The sequence below is a fragment of the Camelus dromedarius genome, chromosome 35 (genome assembly GCF_036321535.1).
Source record: "Camelus dromedarius isolate mCamDro1 chromosome 35, mCamDro1.pat, whole genome shotgun sequence".
Classification (NCBI taxonomy): Eukaryota; Metazoa; Chordata; class Mammalia; order Artiodactyla; family Camelidae; genus Camelus; species Camelus dromedarius.
In genome coordinates, this window is record NC_087470.1 from 3,590,784 (window position 1) to 3,616,430 (window position 25,647).

At 48.4% G+C, this 25,647-nt stretch overlaps 2 long non-coding RNA genes across 2 annotated transcripts; one reads left to right on the forward strand and one right to left on the reverse strand.

Moving 5' to 3' along the window:
- Positions 1-3,924: 3,924 nt before the first annotated feature.
- Positions 3,925-5,933, reverse strand: LOC135319939 (uncharacterized). Its single transcript, XR_010379014.1, has 3 exons — positions 4,947-5,933; positions 4,439-4,599; positions 3,925-4,148 (listed from the first exon to the last, which is right to left on the reverse strand). It is a non-coding gene; the product is annotated as an uncharacterized LOC135319939 (long non-coding RNA).
- A 6,181-nt stretch (positions 5,934-12,114) lies between these two features.
- On the forward strand, positions 12,115-17,010 carry LOC135319940 (uncharacterized). Its single transcript, XR_010379015.1, has 3 exons — positions 12,115-12,239; positions 15,120-15,249; positions 16,839-17,010. It is a non-coding gene; the product is annotated as an uncharacterized LOC135319940 (long non-coding RNA).
- Positions 17,011-25,647: the final 8,637 nt, after the last annotated feature.

Genomic DNA, 25,647 nt, shown 5'->3' on the forward strand with positions numbered 1-25,647 from the left:
CTATCCCCGCAGCCACCACCTTACCAGCTCCCTGACCGCACCGCACCCATCTCCCAGGAGCAAGCTTACCTGGAGTCGGACCTCAGGGAAATCTCCGGCGGCAGAGGTCGCCCACAGGCCAGGCCGCGGGGGAGAGAAGAAATGGAGCAGCTCCCTGGAAAGGACCCCCTCCCCCTGGCGCCGCTGCTCCCACCTCCCAGGGCCAAGCTCACCTGGAGACCGGCGTCCCCCCTCTAGGGCAGCAGAGGCCGCCTCCAGGCTCCGCCGCGGGGGAGTGCGGAGAGAATTGACCGGCTCCCCCGCGGCAGCCCCCCTACCCCCGTGGTCCCCGCACATTAACGGCACCGCCTCCACTCCCCACTCAGCAAGCTGAGTGGGACAGGTGTGTCCGGCGACCTGGGGCAGCAGAGGCTGCTCCCAGGCCCGGCAGCCGGGAGAAGGCAGCTATTCCACCAGTTCGCCAGGGGCAGCCCCGCTCCGCCCCCCTACCGCTGCCGCCGCCTGCTGACCTAACCGCCCCACCTCCCAGGAGCAAGCTTACTTGGAGTCCAACATCTGGCGAATCTCCGGCGGCCAAGGCACCCCCAGGCCAGGCTGCAGGGAAGAGAAGAAATCGACCGGCTTGCCCTGGCAGCCTCCCACCCGCCGCCGCCTCCGCTTCCGCCGCCCCAAACCATTGCACTAGCCTCCCGTGGTCAGGCTGACTGCGAGGATGTGCACTTGCCTGAGCACCTCCCTGCACCCCTACACTCCCTGTACCTCTGCACCCCTGACACTCCCTGCACTGCCTGCACCCCCACAACCCCTGAACTGCCTTCACCCTCCACAGCCCCTGCACCCCTGCCACCACTTACACCTTTGCACTGCTTACAGTCCTGCACCCCTTTATGTCTCACACACCACCTCTTGGGCCTGTGGCAGAGTCTCTGCTGTTAGACCAATGCACATGAACTCACATATTTGCCAGTATATGATGCATCAGTGGACGTCTGGGGTTGGCTGCAGGAAGGTACATGTTCCCGGTCACTAGCCTGGGCCACTAGAGTGATCTCTGTGAGGTCACCCAGGACGGGCTCAGAGATGCTGTTCTCTGGGAAGAGAGGAGTAGAAACCGGTCTTGAGGGCAGAGCTGTGCTCACCAGGCCGTTCACGCTTCATGTTTTACACAGGGCTTCGGAGAAGTGAAATGGATCCGGCTAAGTAAGACCTGCCTGCTATGCACCCACCTCAGTCCTGGGCTCTGAGGCAGACCAACTGGCTCCCACCGTCAAGACACCTGAATGGGCACCTGAATGGTCCCTTTGAGGCATCCCATCAGTTCTCAGGAAGAAGTCTGGCTGCTTCCACCCCATGGCCCTCCCTCCCACTGTGCTGGCCTCAGGAAGGTTCCTTATTTGGGGAAGGCAGCCCACCCCTTACCCCACCCCTCACCTTTCTCTAACCCAGGCTGGTGTTTCTCTGCCCTTCAGAGTCTGGAAAGCCATTCCTCTTCAGTTATGTCCCTTCTGAAATGGACTTGCTTCCACTCAATTCTAGGTGAGGATGCACCATGGAATGCACTGGGTAAGAGAACCAAAATAAATAGTTTTTTCTGTGAGGTTTTCTGTTTATCTACTGGGATGGGCTGTGTGTAGTTTGCTACAGCCATTGGTGTGAGAGGCTAAAGCTGCCTGTGTGTCCTTGTTTTCATCCGCCCGCTGTCTTTGGGTTTTCCCTAGACACTCCTGAGACATTAAATTCTTTTAATTTTATTCCTGTTATTACACAGAGGCCCTACTGACATGGAGGTAAGGTGTTGGGGTAGTGGAACAGAGCAGGGCATCTATACTCCTGTGATTAGTTCTCATTGAGCCTGTGCCCTGAGCTGTGACCTCCACAAGTGTGTCTCTTTCCCTTCACCCCAATTTGGGTGAGACAGAAGGGATTTCCCTTCCCCCAGGCTGGTTAGGCTCTGGTAAAATAATTTCTCATTTAAAAAAAAAACACAACCCCCCACAATGGAAGAGAATGTTCTGGGTGTATTTCATTAGAGTTATTTTATCCTTTCCTGGCAGGAAGCATGAGGAGTTTTCCTATGATTTTCACTCTGAGAACAGGGTACTGTCCTCGAAGTAAAATGCATGAAAAAGAGCAGGGGGCCCCTCTGACTGGCCCCCTGAAGTTGTCACACTCAGACTTCCCCACGCTGTTTCCAGCTGGCCTCAGGGACCTGTTAAATCTGCCTGCCCCCTAGTTTCTTAAAATAGCGGGTTCTGCCCTGGGAGCTGTGACTCTCCAAGCCTGCCCGGCTGCCTCTCTGGGTTAGGAGCAGCTTTCCCCCTCAGTTTTCTTGTGGGTCTAAGAACAGCAGTGGGTTTTCAGCTCCCTCAGCTCTGGTGTTGTTTTCAGGACAGAAGGAACAATTTCTGAGGTCCACACGAGCTGGACCAGAGGCTGGAAGCCTCCCCACCTCTGCCTCCATGCAGACAATCAGTGGCTGTGGTTCTGGCCGAGTTTCTGAAGATGTGGATTTAAACACACACATCCCAGCCCCACAGGAGCACACAGTCCCATAAATCCCTACAACTTCCACTGGTAACTAAGGAACTGATGAGGACACGCGTTTCGGGGCTGCAGAGGCCTGAATGCACGACTTTCTCCGTGGCCTATTAATGTGGTTGTTATGGGCCTTGTCTGAAGTGGCTTGCATACCGCACCTGGTACATGGGAAATATAAAATAAGTACTAGAACCTCCACTTTTTCTCCCTCTTGGGCCTTCCAACCTAAAAAGTAATACGTGAACTCAGACGGCCTAGTCACCACAATGAGGTCAGGCCAGCCCGGCTCTCCTGAGTGATGGGCACTGACTTGCGCATTAACTCGGAACAGTAGGGGAACCGTCTTCCTCTAACTGGGCCTCTCCCCACACCAGGCACGCCCTCAGCTGAGAAGGGGCCAACTCCCCCATTGAGGTGTGTGCTGGTGGCTTCAGTGTGACCTGGCCCTGCCGGGACATGAACCTGCAGTGAGGTGGAGTGTCAGGAGGAGGGGGGGTCCCTGCTGGGGCAGCAGGGGGCCCGGTAGCACCCTGCGCAGCCTGGTGCCTGGGGCTCCCCAACATCTCCTATGGCCCCAGGGTCGGCTCTGGTCTGGGCCACTCCATGCACCCTCCCAGTATCTTTTCATTAAGTCCCTTTTTGGTTTTTATCAGCCAGAGGTGGCTTCTGTTGCTTGTTCAGTGAAACAGTGCATCAGGAAACCAGACTATTTCTAAGATCAGTAAAATACGAACTTTGGTCAGCTCGCCGGGCAGACCGTGCAGCACAAATTCCCGCACAGGGCTGTGCAAATGCCTTACGTGAAGGGTCCTCATCATCTGTCTTCAGAGATACAGAAGCTCGTGGTTCAGGTAAAACCTCAGGGAGGGGTTGAGGAATCCAAACCTGGTTGGATTCAAAGACTAACCGGTCGGACCAGACCCCTGAGCTGTGGTCAGAAGCCTGGCTCAATGTCACGCAGACTCAGCACCCTAAGTGTCCAGTGGGGCTGGTGCTGTTTCCTTTACAAGCTCTCGTTGGGGAATCACTGTAGCCCCTTACACTCAGCAGGGAATCCAGCCCTCTTAGCCCCTACCCTGAGTGTTCCATGACACAAATCTCGGGAGTGTATAATTTTCATCTTTGTTTAGGAGGATGAAGGTGGGGCAAGAGGAGAGATAAATTCACACTTAGTGACACCAAGTCACAGCCAGTACCTCCTCCTCGGAGAGCTATGTGCTCCCACAGTGGTGGCTGGGGGGCTGGGCAGAGCCCCTCCTCTGGTCACAGAGGGACTCACTCCTCTGACTGCAACTGATGGGTTGGACAACCAATCCAGAGAGGACAGAGCATCTTTCCCAGGAATTTGGAACTGACACACAGAAATTAATTTCACTCATTTGGGGATTGGGAGGAGGGTGGGAATCAAATGAAACCAGAGCAGGAGAGAAAGTTACAAGTGAATGAGAGAGAGACAGAGAGACTGAACTTGTGAGAGTAAATAGTGTGAAGGAAGGATAACAATCAGGGCACAGAGGAATTCCAGCTCCTGGCTGTCTAGTGTGTCCCAGCCCATCAACAAACCTGCGGGATGGTTAACATCATTCCAGTTTTGCAGATTAGGAAACAGGCTGAAACAGACAGGGGTTGGCTTTGGGTGCACAGTCAATTTAATTGCCACTGGACCCCTTAATTCCCACTGCCTGAAGGCACCGTGATCCTCAGAGGGACCCTGCAGTGCTGACAGCCTAGCACCCTGATCAAAGGGACCCTGCGGGAGTGGGAACCTCTCTGAGTTTGGAGAGTTCCTTGCACCGAGATTCCATGCATCAGCCGGCTCCCGCTCACCCCAGGTTAACATCTCCCCAGCTGTGTAGTCTCCCAACCCGCTTCCCTCCCTGCCAGGCACCCCCGTTCTTACCACCGAGTGTACTGCAGGAATTCAGGCACAGGGATGCCCAAAGCAACACGAGCCCACCGGCTGTACAAACAGCAGACTCCCAGGCCCAACTGGGCTCCATGGGGATAGTAGGTGTCCTCACCTTTCATGTACCTAAGGCAATCTGTTTCTTCAGCTGGAGGCTATAGAGAAAAATAAAAGGTCCAAAACATTGTTCAGTGAGGAATTCCTCCAAGGACCTGACTTCAGAGTCTACAACCAGTTGTGCTGGCCGCTCTTACCCCCGGACTTTGGGTGAGGTGGATTATTGATCAGCACATTTGCCGGTGGCCCAGCTCCTGGGCTTGGCTGCCCAGAGGGGGCTGGGGGAATGGGTAAGGCCAGGGCACTCAGGAAGAGCACAGAGGACCTGACATCTCGCCTCCGCAGTTGTAAACCATTCCCCATATCTCAAGGCATCGGACAGAGTGCAGCCACCACAATAATGAGATGTTCCCATCTCTTCACTCACTCCTGTTGGTTCACATACATGCTGAGCATCCACTGGGTCACAGGACATGACACACAGGATGGCCGATGGGACAGGCTTGGTACTTCCCCCTGGATCCTGTTCAATCTGATGGAAGAATGATCACTCATAAACGGTTTCTCAAAAGGATACATAGACAGGAGACAAACTGCAGAGTGAATCAAATTTTAAAATATAAATGAAGATCCCCCAGTCTCCCCGCCTAAGGTTAACAGCATAAAGAAAATAGATCTTGCCTTTGATCACCAAGGAAGTGGTCACCCCCTCTCAGGAGGAAAGGAGAGTTAATCTTTGAGCAGGACACAGAAGTGCTCCATCGAATTGGACCAGGACCTCTGCATTCATTCAGCAAATCTGTATAAGCTCCTACTACTTATGGGAATCTAGTAACTATACCCGTTCCCAAGGCTCTTGGGCTTTATTAGTCAACAAAATAGACACGACTCCCCATCACTGGGGGCTCAGAGTTTTAGCAGAGAAAACAGGCAACATGATGGGGGTAGCAAGAGCTTGGGGAAAAATAAGAGTGATATGAGCAAACTCAGGTGATGGTGGTGGGGTGGGAGGCAGGCAGGAGGGAATAAGGCAATCCTGGCAGATCTCACGGAGTAATGAACTTGAAGCAGAATAGATCCGGAGGAAGAAGGAAGAGCCGGAGCCAGAGGCCCCCAGAGTGATGGGGAGAGTGTGGGCGGAGAGGCAGAGCAGGCCGGGTCCTGGAAGACTTTGGGACGACTTTGGCTCCTAATGGAATGGTGACCCTTTTAGTGAGTTTTGATGGGATGGGTGATGTCCAATTTATGCTTTTGTTTTGGGTTTTCTTGGGAGGAGTTTAATTTATTTATTTTAGTGAAGGTGCTGTGGTTTGAACCCAGGATCTCATGCATGCTAAGCATGCACTGTATCACTGAGCTACACCCACCCCCTCAATGTATGCTTTTATAGGCTCCCTCTGACTCTGTGTGGATGAGATTGTAGAAAAGCAAAGATGGAAGAAGGAGGCTATTTGGTGTCCAACAAGGGGTTTAAGGTGGCTCCTAGGAGGGTGGGGAACAGGGAGTAGGTGGTTAATGAATTCAGAGTAGCCAGGATTTTCTAACAAGCTGTATTTGCTGTGTGTGTGTGTGTGTGTATGTGTAAGTGAAAGAGAGAGAAAGAACATGGTTCCAATATCTGGACCTGGAAAATGGGATGGATGTCCTCTCCATCCACAGGGGATGGGACAAGATGGGGCTGAGCAGGTGGAAAGGGGTAGGAATCAGCTCAGTTCTTCAATGTCATGGTTAAGGAGTCTATTAGATATTGCCACAGAAATGCCTAATAAGTAGAGGAGTTTGGGTTTCTTTTTCTTTCTTATTAACATTAAAAAATATAATTTAAATGTATTGATTTTATTATGTGAATGATTTTGGAATTTTATTTCATGCCAATGTATATGTTATAATAGCCAAATGGAAAATATATCAAAAAGAGGAGAAATGAGGGCTTTCACATAAACTGACTGTCCATAACGTAGGTAAAATTTCAATACAACCAGTCTTCATGCAAAAACCTCATCTTGGTGTTACATAAAATTAAATGAAAAAGGACTATGTTGATGTATCATTATTTCATGTTACATAATAGCCCCAAACAAACACACTGTTTAACTATGAGGCTTGTAGAAATACTATTCACTTTATTGACATAAATACAGAAATGCAGAAAGGTTCTAAGGTAGAATAAGCATCTTAGTGGAAATAATAGAGATCTGAGCATTTTACATGATATGTATGGACTGATTCAAAATTTGGAAAAGTAATTTACACAGTAGAACATATGTATGAATGTGAAAGCAAGATGAATGAAAGAAAAAGAATATGAGTATCAGGGAGAGAGTTCCAAATGGAAAGGGCAAATCAGGGAGTTTGGACAAATCGAGAAATTGATGGCATGTCAATTTCCAAGTCTGGTTGCTTCCACCAAAGTTATAGCAGAGAGATTGAGGAGAGACCCAGGACCCAACTCCGGGGCACATTCGCAGTAAATGTTTGGAAAAAAGAGGAGACGTTGGCAAAAGACCAGCCAGAAGATCGAAAGCAGAGCGATAGGCTGGAGGTCAAGTAAAGCAGGAACACGGGGGAGGAGGGATGGAAGAGCTGGGTCAAATGCTGCCAAAGGGCCAAGCATGATGAAGACTAAAAACTGACCACTATATTTAGCAACGTGGGGTCACTGATGGCCTTGACAGAGAAGTTTCCATAGAGCGAGGGATCAGGGGAAAAGCCAGAGTGGGTGCAAAAGCGGATGGCTCAAGAAAATATTTAGACAGTGAGTTTAAACTACTCATTAAAGATTTGCTGCAAAGACATGGGGTGGCAATTGGTGGGGGCGAATTAGGGACAAGGAGTGCTGTTTGTTTCTTTTAAGAGGATGGACTTTTATATACTGATGGGAGCCAACTAGCAGGAGAACAAAATAGATGAGGTAGTGACAGAGAGGATGGATGTGGGAGAGACAGCCCGGGGAAGATTGGATGGATGGGCCCCCTGGCGACTTTTGGATGATATGGCTTTTGATGTAATAAGAGGTGGGGAAGCGAGAGTGAGGTCACAGACATCAGAAGGTGAGCGGATGTGCTAGGAGTTGCTGGTGAATGTTCTCTTCTGTTGGCTTCAGTTTGCTTGGTTAAAGTAGAAAAGTAAACTTACCAGCTGAGGAAAGAGGAGGAAGAGTTACTGGAGTCATGAGCAGAAGATACGAAAGAGCCTTCAGGGACAATGGGACAGTGTAAAGAACAGAGGGAGACGGGGGGAGTGTGCTCTCAGAAAGTTAAATTTTATCTTTGAGGTCCCCAATTTTTGAATGTGTGAATGTCCTTCCTGCTGTCTACGAAATAAAAATTGAGTATGGTTCAGGGAAAATGCTATTTCATTCTAAGAGGCTGCCTGTTTCTCAGGAATGGTCATCTTAAACTGCAAACATTACAAAAATGTTGAAAAGAAGAACTTGTGTACCCAATGACCCACTATTTTCTATAAAATTGGTTGCTATTTAGTTCCCCTATCAATACCACAGAACCGATACTGCCTAGGATGGAGATACATCGATGCTTAAATGGAAATGAAATCTGTATCTTTTTCCTAAACTCCATGGCTTCCTTAACATCCCATTCCCCTTGGAATTTAGGGGTGTCTGGTATAAGAAATGAGAAACAGTTTGAGAAAATCCTGGCTCAGAATTACACAGGACAACCACAGTTAAGTATACAGCCGTAAAAATGTTTAGAAGCAAAACTCCATAACTACTCTTAAAGAATTTTGCAAACCTGGGCCTGCCCAGATGTTTCCAAACTGGAAAGGTACTCCTATCACTTGACCGGTACGGGAACCAGAGGCTGGTCAGCCTTTTCTGTAAAAGCCAGAGAGTAAATATTTTCAGTTTTGCAGATCATTTTGTTGTAACCATGCAGGTCTGCAATAAGAAAGCGAAGAGCACTGGGAGACAGGAAACAAATGGGCATGCCCACACCCACCCTTCCACTCAGGGCAGCTTCTCTGTGGTGGGGAGATTTGCCACAATGATTTGTTTCTTTGTTTCCATTGGTTTCTTTGGTTCCACCTTACTGCTCAAGCTCAGAACTTCAAGTGAGCCTGGTCCTTCATCATCCATGCAGAGAGAAGGCTGAGTGGGTGTGGGGACCCCACCTGACAGAGGAGAGATGGCTTGTCACCATGACATGAGACAATCACACCTTCCGGGATGAAAGGGAACAAAGATAAAGGAGGGGAACAGCAGTGGGACCCCTGGGTCACCTGCCAGGCTTGCTCTCCCTCCACGGCCACCCTGGGGGCCTGGGTGGTGTTGGAACTGAGCTACAGTGATTAGGCTGAAGGGACTCAGGATAAACGACCCTCCGTCTCCACACCGGGTTCCAAACGCAGCCTCTCTAAATCTACCCTCTGAGTTTCTGGAACTCAGCTGGAAGAATACATGATCAGGCCAGACCCAGAGCCCAAGCCAAACACGACAGGGGTCATGTGGGGTTGTAACCCCGTGCTCAGTGGTCGGGGTCTCCTTGCAAATCTGCAGAAATCCCTGTTCTGCCTCATTCCTGGGAGAAACCCCATATCTCCTCCTGCTCTGTTCTTCTCTTGAGGCTATTGTCCTGGAGGGATGCAGAGTCCTTGAACCTGGCCCTCCAAACGTACATAAGCAGCCTGTTCAATAAAACAAATTATGCACTTCTTCACATTTGCCAGTTTTTTGATTCCAGAAAGGCTGCGGGACTCTTTCTCACTGTCTCCTGTGCCCCCACCACTTGGTGGCCCTCTCCTCATGGAAACACGATTTCCCACAACTGCACCCTGCCTCCCAGCTTGTCAGAGGGGAGTGACCCACAAAGACACACGTGTTTGTGAGGATCCTGTCGCCCAACAGAAAGCCTACTCCTGGAGCCACGGACAGAGATCTGGCCTCCTGAGCAGCTCAGCTCTAGTTGAAAACGTAAACTGGGGACCCCAAACATTGCTGAATGACTTTCTGAGTCACCTGGACTGGAGGGGCCTGATTTTTCTTTCCAGGAATGGATGTAGCGCAGCCTCCATTTTCAGGGCTGACATTCATGATGGATCTATTTCCCCCAACTGCACCCCAGGAAGGAAAGGCCCTTCCATCCCACTGGTTAGAAACCCAGCCCAGGGGAGTTCCGAAGCACCACATCGCTGTCAGGTCCAGCATCCCTGCAGAGTGGCCCCTGCCCCTGAATGAGCCCCTTGCCTGGGCCTTCCCTGCCCCGACATGACCACACCCCAGATTGTGCAGGGGAAGTCAGGGAGTGCAGTGAGGGGTGGGGGGAGCAGAGCCCCTTGCTCTGGAGTGAGGAGACCACAGAGAAAGGCACACACCACCCCCACCCTATACCCCAAACTCTTAGCCCCGCCTACACAGGGGCCGCTCTGAGTCCTCTCACCATGGCTCTCCTGTCAGACTGCACCTAACCCGGCATCTGGCACCCCAGCCCTACCTCCCCTCTTATGACAGATCCCGTCTTCTTGGAAACTGCCTAGCAGCGAGTATTCAAGGCCGGCAGCGGGCCTGGCGGATCTGCACTTCAGGTGCCCTACCTGGCCAGCCGTGCGTGCCTGGGCTCAGTCCTCTATCTTGCCCACTAGTAGCCTGGGTCCACGTCCGGTGCAAGCGGAGGCCACGGAGCCCAGGCTTATCCCCACACAGGGACAGGTGAGGGTGTCCCCGTCTCGCTGCCCCGCTGCCCCACTGCCCCGCCCACTGGTGGCAGCACCGCCCCAGCCTCCGCCCGGCGCCACCTGCAGGTCAGGACTTCCGAGCGGCCCCGCCCGGCTGCCCCATAAGCCTACCCCACCTCCGTCCTGGCCGCGCCCTGGCTCCCATTGGCTCCTCAAGTTCTGCCCTAGCACATCTAGACTCGGGAAGACACTCGACGCAAGCGCTAGAGGATGGCCCTGCGGCGTTGCCATGGTTACAGGCGCCGCGCTCCGCGCGGGCCGGCCTGAGTTTCTGGGGCGGGCAGCGGGCTCCGGAAGTGTGCAGCTGCCCGGGACAATGGCGGTGCTTGCTGCTGGGGATGGCGGCTTGCTCGGCCAGGCGACTAGTTCTGGCCTGGTCAGTAGGCGGCCGACATCTTGTCTGGGGCGGCGTCTCACAGATGGTAAACGTACATCCGCGCCGTCGGCGGGGCCGGTGGACATGAACCGGGGTGGGATCGGTGTTGGGGTGGTGGCCGGGGAGGGCTGTGGTGCCGGGGAGTGTGTTGGGGCGGGGCGGGACAGGGCTTGGGCACAGACTCAAGCTTTCCTCCCCCTCAGGCCCTGGGGCTGGGGCCGCGGGTCTGGGTCGCCCTTGGTGGCCGCGGCCTCCCAGAACCCACCGGGACGGGCAGGCGGAGGACCCCTCTTAGATGAAGCGGGTCCTTACCCGGGTTTTGAAGAGCCCCAGAGTCAGATGTTGGAATGATGTGGTTTATCAGCCTTGTTTATCTGCAGGGAAATTTCAGTTCCATCCAGATGTTGGTTCCTTCATTCAACCTCAGGAATAAGACACAAGGGTCTGTGCCGATAAGTAGTTATCTAGGACTTGACTCAAAATAAACTATGCGGGGTGTAGGGATGGTAGATGGGACCCTCTCTCTTGAAGTTAGCAGCCTTCTGGGATTAGAGGCCCCAGCTGAGGATTACATCCTCATCTGCAGTAATGGAGTTTGTGAGAAACACACAGAAAAGGGAGGGGTGTGGTGGCGGTAACTCATTACAGAATCCAGGACCCTTGCCTGGCTCTTGTGTAGAAGAGTCTCGCCTTGGATAGGGCAGCAGTTATCAAAGTGTATCCAAGGCCCCTGAGGTGCAAAACCATTTTCATAGAAACGCCGGGATGTCACCTGCCTTTTGCACACTCTTGCTCTCCCGAGTTCCTGTGGGGTTTTCCAGGGAAAACCTGGCCTGTGATATCACAAAACAGGGAACGCAGAGGCAGATAGGAGAATTCAGCTCTCACCAGTCCAAAAGAGATTTGCAGAAATTAAAATCACTGCTATTCTTCTCACTAATGATTTTTCTTTTGAAAAATAGAATTATATTTTGTTTAAGAGTATTAATGGTAACATACAGTAGATTGTTAATATTTTTAAGTGAATTCATACACTTTTTCTAACTTCTTATTTAACTTCTAACACAGGAAATATTGATAGATTTAACTCACATAAATAGCAGCCTTTTGGAGTTCTCAGAAATTGTTAAGAGTGTATAGGGTTCTGTAGAACAAGAAGTTTGAGAGCCCCTGGAGAACGGGTGCTCAGGTGCTAGTCAGGTGCTTGGTGTTAGACGGATGCCAAGATGTCTTCCACAACTGCTCCCGGACTTGAAGTAATTGGCCACATGGAGATGGGTGGGCAGTGCCTCCACTTTACAAACCAGAAGCTGCTGAATGTGTCTGGATTGTAGGCCATGGGCTGTGCAGGGATTCCCGTTGTATCTGTTCTATCTAAGCCGGGATTCCTGTGCAGAGGCCTGGCCCTGATGACCCGCTCTCCTTTGCTCCCAGCCAGGTACCTTCTGTGTGACGTCAACCCTCCAGAGGGATTCAGCCTCCGTAGGAACGTCTGCATCCACATTGCCTTCCTCCTGAATACCCTGCTGAAGATGGAGGAGCCGGTACTGGTGCTATTCCCTTGGGTCCACCTCTACCACTGGCAGAGCCCCGATCCCTGGTCCGACTCCTTTGACCTCCCAAGTCTCAACAGAAACATCCCTGACATTGAGTACGAGCAGTTCATTGCAGGTGAGGTGGTAATTTAACTGGGGCCAGGTGGTCGTTGTTCTGGTTCCGATCTGAACAACGGGCCATCTTACTTTGGGTTTGTCGGTCTGCTTAGGGGCCCTGCTCATGTTTCCCACACTGCAGGTGAATTTGGTTTTTCCATAGTTTTTTCGGGAAATCAATTTGAAGTGTATGAGCTCTATGTCCGCTCACCTCTGAAAACCCTGGCCTCCTGGTGAGATGGAGCGGTGACAAGGAGGCCACAGCCACAGAGGCCTTGTCCCAGAAGGACTCACTCCCTGTGCTGTTTTGTTAGTTTCAGGTATACAGCATAGTGATTAAGTTGTAAATATACATAGTCTATTCTTTTTCAGGTTCTTTTCCATTATAGGTTGCAAGATACTGAATACTGTTCCCTGTGTTCTACAGTGAATCCTTGTCGTTTGTCTGTTTTACATATAGTAATTTGTATCTGTTAATCCCAAACTCCTAAGTTTGTTTTACAAGTCTGTGAGTCTGTTTTTGTTTTATAAATAAGTTCATTTGTATCATTTTTTTTAAAATTCCACATATAAATGATATCATATGATATTTGGCTTTGTCTGACTTATTTCACTTAGTGAGATAATCTCCAGTTCCATCCAAGTTGTTGTAAATGGCTTTATTTCCTTCTTTGTTATGACTGAGTAATATTCTGTTATATCTAAATACCACATCTTTATCCAGTCATCTGTCAGTGGACGTTTAGTTTGCTTCTATGTCTTGGCCATTGTAAAGAGTGCTCCTGTGAACATTGGGGTGAAGGTATCTTTTGGAATGAAGGTTCCCTTTGGATATATGCCCAGGAGCAGGATTGCTGGACTAGGTGATAAGTCTTTTTTTTTTTTTTTTTTTGTCTTTTGAGGAATCTCCATACTGTTTTCCACAGTGGCTGCACCAAACTACATTCCCACCAACAATGTAGGAGGGTTTCCTTTTCTCCACAGCATCTCCGGCATTTATGGTTTGTGGACTTTTGAATGATGGCCATTCTGACTGGTGTGAGATGATAACATTGTAGTTTTGAGCTGCAATTCTCTGATAATTGAGCGATACTGAGCATTTTTTTATATGCCTATTGGCCATTTGTGTGTCTTCATTGGAGAATTGCTTGTTTAGCTGTTCTGCCCATTTTTGGATTTGGTTGTTTATTTTTTTCTTATTAAGTTGTATGAACAATTTATATAGTCTAGAAATTAAGCCAATGTCAGTCTCATCTTTTGCAAATATTTTCTCCCATTCCATAAGTTGTCTTTTAGTTTTACTTATGGTTTCTATTGCTGTGCAAAAGTTTATAAGTTTAATTAGGTCTCATTTATTTATTTTGGCTTTTATTTCTGTTGCTTGGGTTGCTTAGATTGCCCTAGGAAACCATTGCTGAGATGTATGTCAAATAATGTTTTGCCTATGTTTTCTTGAGAGAAGTTTGTAGTGTCTTGTCTAATATTTAAGTCTTTAAGCCATTTTGAGTTTGTTTCTTTTTGGTTTTTTTGTGACTGTATTGTATGCTTTTGATTTGTGGTTACCTTATTCTTCAAATATATCAACCCATTACTATATCTATTTTCTTTAGACTGATAATCGCTTAGGCTCCAACACATCCTAAGAATAATGAAGAAAAAAAAGAAAGAAAAAAATCTATATTTTCTTGTTCCCCTCTCCCATTCCCACCTTTTTTTATTTTGATGTCCTTTTTCATTTTTACATCTTTATGTTTATTCTCTTGTAACTCGTTATTGCATTTCCAACTATGGTTTTCCTGTTTCTACAGCACCCTGCTTCCTTTCTGTTTAGAATAGAACATTGTAATGTCTCTGTTAGGTTCAATATTGCTGAGTTATCTCCCCTCCCCCCTCCCCTTCCCACCCCAGGCCTCTGAATACTCAGTCCAGGAAAGCTAAGTCCATTCTAGCCTTCATCGTTTCTGGGAAAGCAATCTTCAGAGTGGGAAATAACATTGAAAAATAATATTCTGTGAGTTGCTTTCTACCCTAGTCCAGAGATGAGAAACATCTGAAGGTGGAGGAAAAAAGTTGGAGGTGGGGAACAAAGTCTTTTCTCCTTTTGCTACTGAAGAAATGATTGCTTTTGTAATTAGTGATGGTGCCCTTTAAATTGGTGAGATCGAGATTCCACAGCTTCAGCGCCTGTGAATAACCAGCCGGGAGAAAACTCTCTAGGGCCCCTGCAGTGGGAAAGGCAGCCCCTCTGAGCACCTGTTGTTCTGTATTCTTCCTGCCTCCACACGGGTTCGCTAGGCACTGTGCAGGACAATGCAGTTACCCAAGGTGGAGGACTGGGAGACCCCTGCTGTGTGGCGAGCCACAGGAGCCCACACTTGTAGGACAAAATGTAGAGTAGTGGGGCGGTCATATGAACAGAGGATGGTTGAGAACCAGGATAGTGTCCTGGATTCCAGCAGGCGAGGCTGGCGGGGCAGATGGGGCCCTGGGGCATGGGCAGTCCTTGAGGGATATGAAACAATGATAGGAACAAAGACACTGGATTCGTGTGGGGGTACGGCGCCCCCGGAGGCTGCGGGGCAGCTCAGCGAGCCCAGGGGGAGCGGGCACTTCCCCAAAGCTGGGTTGACAGGTCACAACCAACTCACTGGGGACCGAGAGGCACTGAGACATTTTAACCTTTTGTCCCTCTTCCTGGAAAAGAAACTGCTGCCTGTTAAATAGCCTGTGTCATTAGTGAGAATTAAAGACATGAAGCAAGAGTGCCTCAAAAGTCATCCATTGTGTAGTTGTTAATAAGTGTCAAATGCAAACTTGAATAGATGAAATGAAGCATTCATCAGAGGATTTTAAAATCCTTTAAAATAAAAATTCTTGCTGCCTTTGTTCTTCATTTCAGGGTTCAATTGGTGATAATAATAGTAACCAAAGCAATAGCAAACCCTTACAGAACTCTGTCCTGCTGTTCCATGAACGCTGTGTTCATGACAACCCAATGAGTTCGCACCACTATGAGTTCCACTTTAAAGGTAAGGACATTAATTAATCACACGGCTAGTAAATGGCAGAGCTGGGAATTGAACCCAAGATGTCTGGCCCCAGAGCCCCCTCTCAGCCCCTTCACTGCAGCACATCACTTGGCATGCCCGACACAGGCCAGCATTTAAGAGCAGCGTGACCTTGGCCAAGGCTGCTTCACCGCTTGGTCTCGGATTCCTCATCTGTAGAATGGGGGTGTGGGCAGTGAACTCTGTGGGCTCAGTGATCACTTCCTCTGGCTCTGCTATTCTACTGCTTTGAGTTAGTTTCGTAAGTATCCGAGCCCCTACATGGCCCACACATGGGCTGGCGCTTTGCTAGGCTCTGGGTTACGGAGAAAAGTAAGATCAGCCTGCTTCTCCGAGGAGCCTGTGTCACTCCACGGGAAGCAGTTTCGAGGCCCAGGCTCCCTCGCTAGCAGTCGGGGGTTGGGCAGGAAATTCTGATAAGAAAAGATGGAGGCAGGGCCCCTCCGGGAACAGTGGTGGCCACACAGACCTCAGGAGCGGGAGCGTCTGTCCAGGCTGCTGAGAGGGGATCCTCATGAGGCCAGTAGTCCCCCCAACCTAAGCCCTCAGGACAAAGATCCAGCCATCCCTTCAGTGTCACCATAGAGCCAGTCCATCCTCATCACTGTGCCCCTGTGCTCCTTTGTCCTGGGGGCTCTCTTCCCCCTACACCCAGAAGACTCTTCTCCCTCTCTTCTCTGAGTGTCCCCTCACTTCACCCGTGGTCCCTGCTTCCGGGGTAACCATCTCTGGAGTTGACACTTTGCCCCCTCACAACCCCAGTTTGACCAGGAGCCTGGGTTGGCCTCCTTGTGCTCACTTTCCACCTTCAGATGATTGCTCCTCCCCTCGTGGGAGCACCTGGAAAACACGGATCCTTTCCTATCAGTGCCTGCCACCCTGGCCTCCCTGCTCATCTGCCTCAGTCAGGAACACCTGGACCACCAGCTCTGTATTGCCTCGCCTCCTACCATCAAGACGTCAAAGTTCATTCTCCCTCCTCCACCCAGTGTGGTCATTTAGGGTCTTCTTCTCCGTCAGCCTGAGCCAGCCACCCCCCATTCACCCTACCCCCGGGCTCATACCCGGGCGTGTCTCCACCCAAGTTCCATGCTCTCTCCTTTAAGTGCCCACCTCTAGCCGTCAAGCTGCTTCTCCACCAGCCTCCCTGGCACTCCTTCACCCTCAGTGGGGCATCATGCACTAACTCTGCTTTCCTGCCTGTCCTCGTTCCTCTTACTTCCACTTCCCCACCTTCCAGCTCTGCATCCACAGTCAGCACTCTCTTTATGAGAGACAAAACCCCCTTGAGCCTTGACTTTTTCAGTTCCTCACCAGGCCGACTTCCATCTCGGTTCACCCAGCTCTACTTGTTCTGAGCCTGCAGGCAGCAGGCTCTCCCAGCACAGGTTTCTAAGACTACAAATCAATTCCCACCATGTTGCCGCTGCCAGGCAATCCTCCAGGATTTCTCTAGTGTGCACATTTCCCCACTTATCACTCAGTGGTGTTAACGTTCTCTACTCTCTGCACACCTTGAAGCTTCCCTCTGTCTCTTCCCTGACTCCCAGCAGATGGCCTTGCCTCCTGCTTCAGAGAGAATGACATGTTACTGGAAAGGATCTCGCTCACCTGCAGCAAACCTGCTCACCTCAAATTTTATCTGTCTCTCTCCCACCTGGACTCTAGCTGTAGTTGTTCTTAATTTAGTGAGTTTAGTTGTCATATATATACACAGTTAAAAGCATAGCGCACTATAGGCCACCTTCTAGGGCTTACTTTTTCAATTTAACATAGAGTGTATGATTCATCCATTTCATTGCATGTACCTGCAGTTCATTTGTTTTAACTGATCTTAAATATTGTGTGTGTGAAAATAACACAAGAGAAGGGTAAGCCAGGAGTCAGGATGATGGTTATTACCTATGAGAAGAGGCCAAGAACAGGATAGGGAAAGAGGACACAGTATGTCTCTGTCAATATTCCTGTTATGATGCTGGGTGATATGTTCATAACTGTGTCTTTTAATATTAATTTTAATACATAAATACCTCTGACAGGCATCTATGATGAGAATGTGTCATGAACCAAGACATACAATGGGTAATATTACATCATTATTGTTATGTAATCTTGTTATATTATATATTAATGATAATCTTACATTATTTGTTATGGGTTATATATTACATAGATGCATGAATTATATGTTATGTATATAAACACCTACATATATATTATATAATATCTGCTAATAAATAAACAGAACATAATATGCTAGTATATCTTCTATTATGTATTATTTAATAAATAATAACATACTATATCTTGTTATATGACATGGCACATAATCTTTAATAAAATAAGAAATCTGTCATTATATATTGGTAATTAATAAAATTTTTAAAAAAAGCCCTCAGCTTTTAACACCAACACCGCTCCAGCTGTCACTGTCTTTTCTCTTCCCTTTCATGGTCGAGGTACTCACGGTGCTATCCATTCCCCCTTTCATCTCCTTATCCTGAACTTCTTCCTCCTCCCTTCCCATGCTGGCTTCTGCCGCGTGGTCCCTCTAGTCACCAGCGGCCTCTGGGGCACTGATTTGTGGGCACTGTCTCAGGCCCCATCTCACCTGCCTGTCCGCCGCCTCTGCCACCGCTGGTGGGGGTGGGGTTGGGGGCAGAGTGCACCTCTTGTCCTGGAAGAGAACACAGCACAGACTCAGTGACCAGCAGCAGGTGTGGCCGGGAACTGCAGGACTGGGTGGAGAGCCAGACTGTCTGCATCCAGACCGGGGGCACTTGGAGTGTGAAGAAGCCCCGTCTTCACTGCCCCTGAAGTGAGGAAAACACCCTCAGGTGAGTTAAAGTGCTTATGACCTAGGTCTGTTGGCTGGAAAGGACAAACGGGCCCCTAAGGGGAGGGTAGTTGATGTTCCAGGCCCCACAAAAGCCCTAAGGGCTGGTGGGGAACCAGGCTGGACGCTCCACTGGACCCAGTGCCCCCTCGGGGGTGGGGCCTTCGGGAACAAGCAGAAAGCCCTCGGTCTCTGGGGAGAATGGGGCAGTTTGGGAGCATCCCTGCAGTGAGTCAAGTGAAGTCAGGGCCTGTGGGATCCGTTTCTATGGCCACATCGAGCCTCAGTAGAAGCCACAGCAGGAGTGGATTCCTATCTCTCCAGCTGTCATCCTCGTGTCTGAGTGCCAGGCTTCAGACCCGATCCCCTGGGGCGCTAGGACAGTTACAGAGAGAGGCGGTTCTGGGAGACCTCAAGAGGGCGGTACTGGCCTTCCTGCCGACACGATTACACAAAGATCAAACAATCCATCGATGGGAAGAAAAGAAGAACCATGGTCACATCTGGACGCGAAGCTTAGACGTGGTGCATGGGTGACATTTATCGACAATCCAGCGAGGTTCTGGCCAGAGTTAGAGGCCAGGGCAGCAAGCCGGGAGTGACACTGAGGAGCATCATTGTGCAGAGGCTGGACTGGTGGTCTGCAGGCTCCTCCCAGGAGAAGCCTCAGTGTTTGGGAGGTGGCTAACATGTCTCCTTCGTGTCACCAGCAAGTGATGCCACCTGCAGAAAATCAGCTGTGATCGTGAGATGGATCAGCCCTGGGTGATGTGATAAAGCCTCCTACAAGAGGGGGCACCAGATGGACAGTGAACCAACCAACAGGCTGATGATATTCCCACCTGTGTTTATCGTGCTTTCGTAGCCAAGAATGAGGAGAGAGTTGCATGGCTCACCATGAATATTTTAACAACTTGAGAGGGTTCCATGTCTCACTGCATTTAAGTGTCACCTGGAGGAATTCAGGCAGTGTTTAGACCCAGTGGAGAATAACGGCCTCTCGGTTCCTCGTCAACCTGGCAAGCCCACCAGCCCTCTATGGCCAGACGTTGGCAAGTGCATTCCCTTGTTAGAACAAAACCCTCCCCACGCACGCCTGTGGTAAGCTTTTGTTTTTTTTTTAATTAATGGGAATGATGATACATTACAGCCTCCTCAGAACTTTCCTTAGGGCTTCTCGCCTTAGACCCCTGCAAGGGGACACGCTGCCCTCGGTCCTGCACTGTAGACTGTCCCCCTGACCTTGACACTTCCTCTGGCCACCCCCCCCCATCAGGTGGCATCAGCAGGACCAAGGGGACATGGTCATTGGCTCCACCCCGTGCTCTAGAAACCCAGGACCCCGAATGCCCTGCCTCAGCAGCCCCTGACCCATTTCTAGTGCCTGCACTGGCTCTCCCCGGATTTCAGATACCCAGGACTCACAGAGAGACTAAAGGGCAGCTGTTTGCATGGAGGTTATAGGCAGAGCCCGGACGTGAAATCTGAGTGTCCCCCTGTGCACATCCAAGGCCCCTTATGGCAAGGGATGGACCCAGCATTGGGAAGAAAAGGGTCAGGCTAGTGATCAGAGTCTGGGAATCAGCTCTCCCCACACGCTCACTTTCTTTGCAGGACTCCCCTGTGTCTGGGAATTCTAATTTTGAACCTGGCCTTCCTGCTTATAATAAATATATATTTGTAAAGGCAGGACTTTAGAACCTACTGCACTTAAAATGTTTAGATATATAGGATGTGAGCTCCCAGGTATGCTCTGGAACTGCACTTCCAAAGGTCCAGAGCATTTATGTTGGCTCTACTGAGACTGTAAGTGGCAAAGACCGTCTCCAGCGACGAAGGGCTCCTGCTTCACGCTCCGAAGTCAGGATCTTCTGAGAGGATAAAACAATGGACACTGAGACCCTCAATTGTAAATTGATTTAGAATAATGCCAAAGGTGGTTATGACGTGTGTGTGCGCACGAACGCACCTGGGGAAATTTGTGGTACATGACTGTGAGTGTGTGTGTGGCTGTGCACAGGCGCCCCTGGGGATATATGTGGTTGTGTGCATGCTATGTGTGTGTGTGGTACATGAGTCCATGTACGTGTGTGTGTAGGGATGTATGTGGATCAGAGTCAGTGTGTCTGCACTTGTGTTTGTGTGTACGTTCATGCATTAGTTTTAACAGTAGAAGCTGTCCTTTAGAATTCTGAAGTAGTAAAATTTGTATGATGTCTTTTGCTGTATAATTCAAAATTTAAAAAATCTTCAGTCATCAGAAATTTATTCCACCCCGATTCTGATTTTTTTTTTTTACCATATTAATATGTTTTCATTTTACTGATGAGGAAACTTAGCTTAGAGATGTTAACTGACTCAACCAAGGGCATGGAACTCGCGCGCCAAGGGCCAGGACGCAGTCCAAGCCACGCTGCTCCAGAGGCCTGGAGCCCTGCTCACGATCACGCGTGGCCTCATGGCGGGGGAACAGATTTTGATGGGCTGTGGCCAGCGTGCAGGCTGCCCAATCCGGGGACTCGGGAAGCCGGGCAGAGAGTACCAGACAGCAGACAAGAGTGAAGCCCTGCTCAGAAATCAGATAGGTTCCTAGGTCTTGGATGAGTAAGGAGGCTTACTGCTCATCCTTGATCCCTTTGCTGGTGGCCAAAAGGGACCAAGACCCAAGAGAGCACTTCTGGGAGCTGTCTGCCAAAATCTGGAAAAGGACTGCTCAGGACTGGCTCTGCAGTAGGAGCAGAGGAAGGAAATGCCGTTTCTTGGTGGACATTATTGGTGATGGCAGTAGGAGGCCTAGCAGCCTTGTTATGGGGGTGGCAGGACAGGGTCCTAGTGGATGATCGTTTCACCTCTCTTAAAAATCATTGCTTCATATATTGTATCCATTTTGTGGTTTAATTTAGGATGGTAAATATGGTCTCTGTTACTCCATATTAGCTGGATTGATTAATTTTTTTATTGTTAATTTTCTCTTCAATGATTTGGAAGCTATATTGCCTTTTAATGAAAATTCTCTCTAAATTTTTATAAATATCTCTAAGTTCATAACTTTCTATGTAATTGGACCAGTATTCCTATAACACTATCAAAAATGAAATAATTATTAGATCCTGTTCCACAATAATGATAAATTTAGCATATTTTACCTCTCTGCTGTTCCAGATTGTGTGTGTGTGCGTTTGTGTGTGTGTGTGTGTGTGTAAGTGTCCTCCAGTTACTACTTTTTGAGAGTTGCTTTCAGTTTGTTATATTAACAATGAAAATATAGGTATAAACTTCTTGGATTTCATTGCTCACTATCACTATTTAATACCATGTCTTTCCCAATTTTGAGTTATTTACTTATCGGGATTTTCAAATCAACTGGACACATGATTGGCTAAGTTTTTCCGAGCGGTGGACTTGGAAACCATTCATGTCTATATGCAGCTTTATGTTCTCCTCCTCAACAACTCTCAGGGTGTTGTTGATGGCCCAAGCCTTGTTTTAAATTATGGCATTGTTTTTCATCACCAAAAACCAAAAACAGTTTTCTTGATTTAAAGTGCTGTCTTTTTATGACTGGCTAGTCTTGTCTGCTGGATAGAGATTTCCTTAACCTTCCTCCTTCTTTTCGCCATAACTCGGATTCATTGAGAGGCATGTTTTTACCATTTCTCAGATGGGCTTCCACTTTGACTTCCACTTTAAACCATCACCCCACTCTTTTTCTCCATGCTTATTCCTGAAAAAGTGAGCTCTCTATCGGATTAAAGGTGGTTCCCATCCGAGATTTGTGGCTCCCTGTCCAAAGGTCCAAATGAAGAGAAAAGGAAAGATTCCTGTTTCTGGTGGTTACATTTTGTCAGCTTAGAGATCTAGTTATCCGTGTGGCTGCGGTGGAATCTGCAATATCTTGGCTCAGAGTTTCCTTTTTCTGGCTTACTAGGGGAGCTGCATTAGCTGGGGTCACGGCGCTGTGGCCGTTGTCAGGATCCCGGGGCTGAGGCAGCCCCTCTCCCCCCTTTTTATTTTAATCTTGCAAACTGGGTCCCAGCTATGCGAACCCTGCTCATGGTGGCCAGGATCGCCCCCCATGTGACGTGCCTCCAGTCCCTCGGCGTCCCTCACTGCTATCAGCTAGCTCCAGTAAGGGTGCGAGCTGGCTTCCACTGCGGTCTTTCCTCCTTCCTCTCCAGGCAGGCCGTCCTTTCCGACTAGTTGTCCCTATACATTCTCTCCTGTGCTACATAAGCTGAAGGAATTCCTCAGGGTTTCCAGCAGGTAGATGGTGCTCTTCTATGTTTGGACCCCTTAAGTGCTTGCAGTGGAAATTTAGGGGGTGGAAAGGAAGAGCTTGGGGGTTCTCCATATCTAGGGGCTCCCTATCCAGCAGATTCAATTAACAGTGGTTTGAAAATATTCGTGGAAAAACAGAAAGTTTCAAAAAGCATCACTTGAATTTGCCATACACTGACAACTACTTACATAGCTTTCATGTTGTATTAGATACCGTGAGTAATCTAGAGATGATTTAAAGTGCACAGGAGGACACAGCAAAAGAGAATGTGACAACGAATGTACGTGTATATTCATGTATAACTGAAAAATTGTACTCTAAGCTGGAATTTGATGCAACATTGTTAAATGACTATAACTCAATAAAAAATGTTTGTGTATATATATATATATATATATATATATATATATATATATATATATATATATATATAAAAGTACATGGGAGGGTGCACATAAGTTCCATGCAAGTCCTATGCCATTTTATACAAGAGGCGTCAGCATCCATGGATGTTGACATCGGGGGATTCCTGGAAACAGTGCCCCATGATTACCAAGGGATGACTGGAAGTCCAGGCTCCTTATCCCAGCCTGTCATGTCCCCACGTGGTCTGAATCCTACCTGTACCACACTTCCCTTGTCACTCTCCTCCAGACCTGGCAGACTGCCCTCTTATTCTTGAACAGGCCACACTCACTGCGCTTCATGTCTGGCCCCTAGAAATACCAGTTACTTTCTGAGCATGGTCTGCTTTCACAAAATGGGCTGCATTTTCACTAGAGAAGACAGTGTGGAATTTCCTTTAAAAGCTGAAAATAGACTTAACTCATGATCCAGCCTTCCCACTCCCGGGCATATGTCAGAAGAAAACTCTAATTCAAAAGTCACATGCACCTCAATGCTTACTGCAGCACTATTTATAATAGCCAGGACATGGCAACAACCCAAATGTCCATCGACAGCTGACTGGATAAAGATATAGTAGTATATTTATACAAAGGTATACTGCTCAGCCATTAAAAAGAACAAAATAATGCCATTTGCAGCAACATGGATGGACGTAGAAATAGTCATTCTAAGTGAAGTAAGCCAGAAAAAGAGAAAAATGCCATATGATTTCAATTATATGTGGAATCAAAAAAGACACAAATGAACTTAACTACAAAAGAGAAACAGACCCACAGACATAGAGAAACAAACTTACGGTTACCAGGGAGAGAAGTGGATGGGAAGGGATAATTATGGGATTTGGAAAAGTGTCCCTCTTGGGGAGTTACGGAAATGTTAGCTATCTTGATTGTGGTGATGGTTTTCTGGGTGTAGACATCTACCAAATTCATCAAATAGTACATGTGAAATATGTGTAATTTACTTTACAGGAATCATACCACAATAAAGGTGCCTGTAAAAAAATAAATAAATAAATAAAAGATTGGCGGCATTGTGTCCTACTTTTTTATGTGTCTTTAGTGAGTGGGTCTTCAAGTTTCCGGTCTGCCATATTTTCTGAACCAGAAGTGCCCTCCTTCCCTTTTCTTTGATAAAATGTCAGTGGGTGGCATTTATTCCCGTGGCTTCAACTCCTCTCTGTCCACTGATTAACTGTCAAATCTTTTCCAGCAAGGACATCTCAGTTCAGTCCCAGAAATATACTTATAATTGACAAGTAGACATTCCCAATTGATTAGCCCATAAAAATCTCAAGCTCTGTGTGTTTGAATTTACACTCGCTCAGTAGTAGGTTTACTTCTTCAAACAATGGCATCACTATCCCATCTGTTTTCCGTGCCATACATCTGGGAGTTTTCCTTTACTTTTCCACTCCCTCACCCCCGTCAGTACTACAATTCTATTCCTTAATATCCCCCAACTAAGTCCACGCCCCTCACTCCCCAGTGCATTAATTCCCACGCCTTGCTAGTCTCCCCAGTGCTGTTCTTTAGAGTGAACAATCCACTTTGCTCACTTTTAATGGCTAATCTGTGTCACTCTCCTCCTTAAAACCCCAAAGAATTCCCCGCTGCATAAGTGAGGAAGTCCAAGCTCCCTGATTTAACGTCACACCTTCTCATAACCTAGTTGCTGCTTTTTTTCAGCCTCAGCTTCCGTTAGTTCCTCACAGCCTCTAGCCTCACTGACCTTCCTTCCCTAATTGCAAAGTGCTGTTAGACACGACCAGACCTCTGCACGAGACACGCAAGCTGCTGAGAATCCCGTCCCCACCACGCACTCTCCTGGTCTACAGATTTGCTGGAATCTTTCAGATGTCAGTGCAGAAAGCATTTCCTCTCTGACACCTTCCCTACCTTCTAGAACCCTGCCCCAGGCAGTGCAAAAGCCCCTCTGAACATACAGTAAACATGATGCCAAGTGAATCTTAACACATTGTTTTGAAAACCTATTTAAATTTGTCTCTTCCATGACACACTGTGATCTCCTTGAGGGATGGGGGCTGTGTGGTATTTGTCTAGACAGCTAATGTCTGGCACAGACCCCGGGCCATCGGAAACAGTCTGCTGACTCATCAAGAAGAATTGTTGCCTTTGCGACGTAAGACAGACTACATGATCTCTGATCTTACACCATTCGGCAAGGGTCAAAATAATTTCACATAGAGCTACACAGGAAAAATATGTGTATTCTTTTTCTCTCTGTGAGCCCAAGATCATAGGCAGCCTGGAACGGAGGTGTCACTCTAAGTTGTCTGTCCCCTAGGCTGTCACGTCCAACTTCAACATATTTTTTAGAAGTTGTAGGGATACGTGTACATCACCCCGTCATAGAGTAAACGGCGCTTCATCCTGACCCAGTTTAATGTCCATATGAAAATCAGAAATCTTCCAAACTGAAGCCTGAGGAAATATATCCCGTCTCTCCTTCCAGTCTGTCTGCCATCTTCATCCCACATCCCCACTGCTCACCTGCGTCAGACCACCTTCCATCTATAAACATTTTCAGTGGGACAATTGGATGAGAACTAATTACAGCAGTAATGAAAATGGTCCCATGAACGTAGGCTCTGCACAACAAGGATGCTTTGACCGGAGGCCTCAGCTGTGGCCTGCAGGGTCTGTTCACGTTTTCTGCCTGGCTTCCCTGCAGAAGTTGTGCAGAAAATCAAGCCTGCAGTCAAAGTCATAGAATGCCCAAGAAATCCAGAAAAATAGAGTGAGAGTCATCTCCTTGGGAATATTTTTGAAAACCATCCACTAATAGGAATAAGAGCTTTAAGAGGGTCATTTCA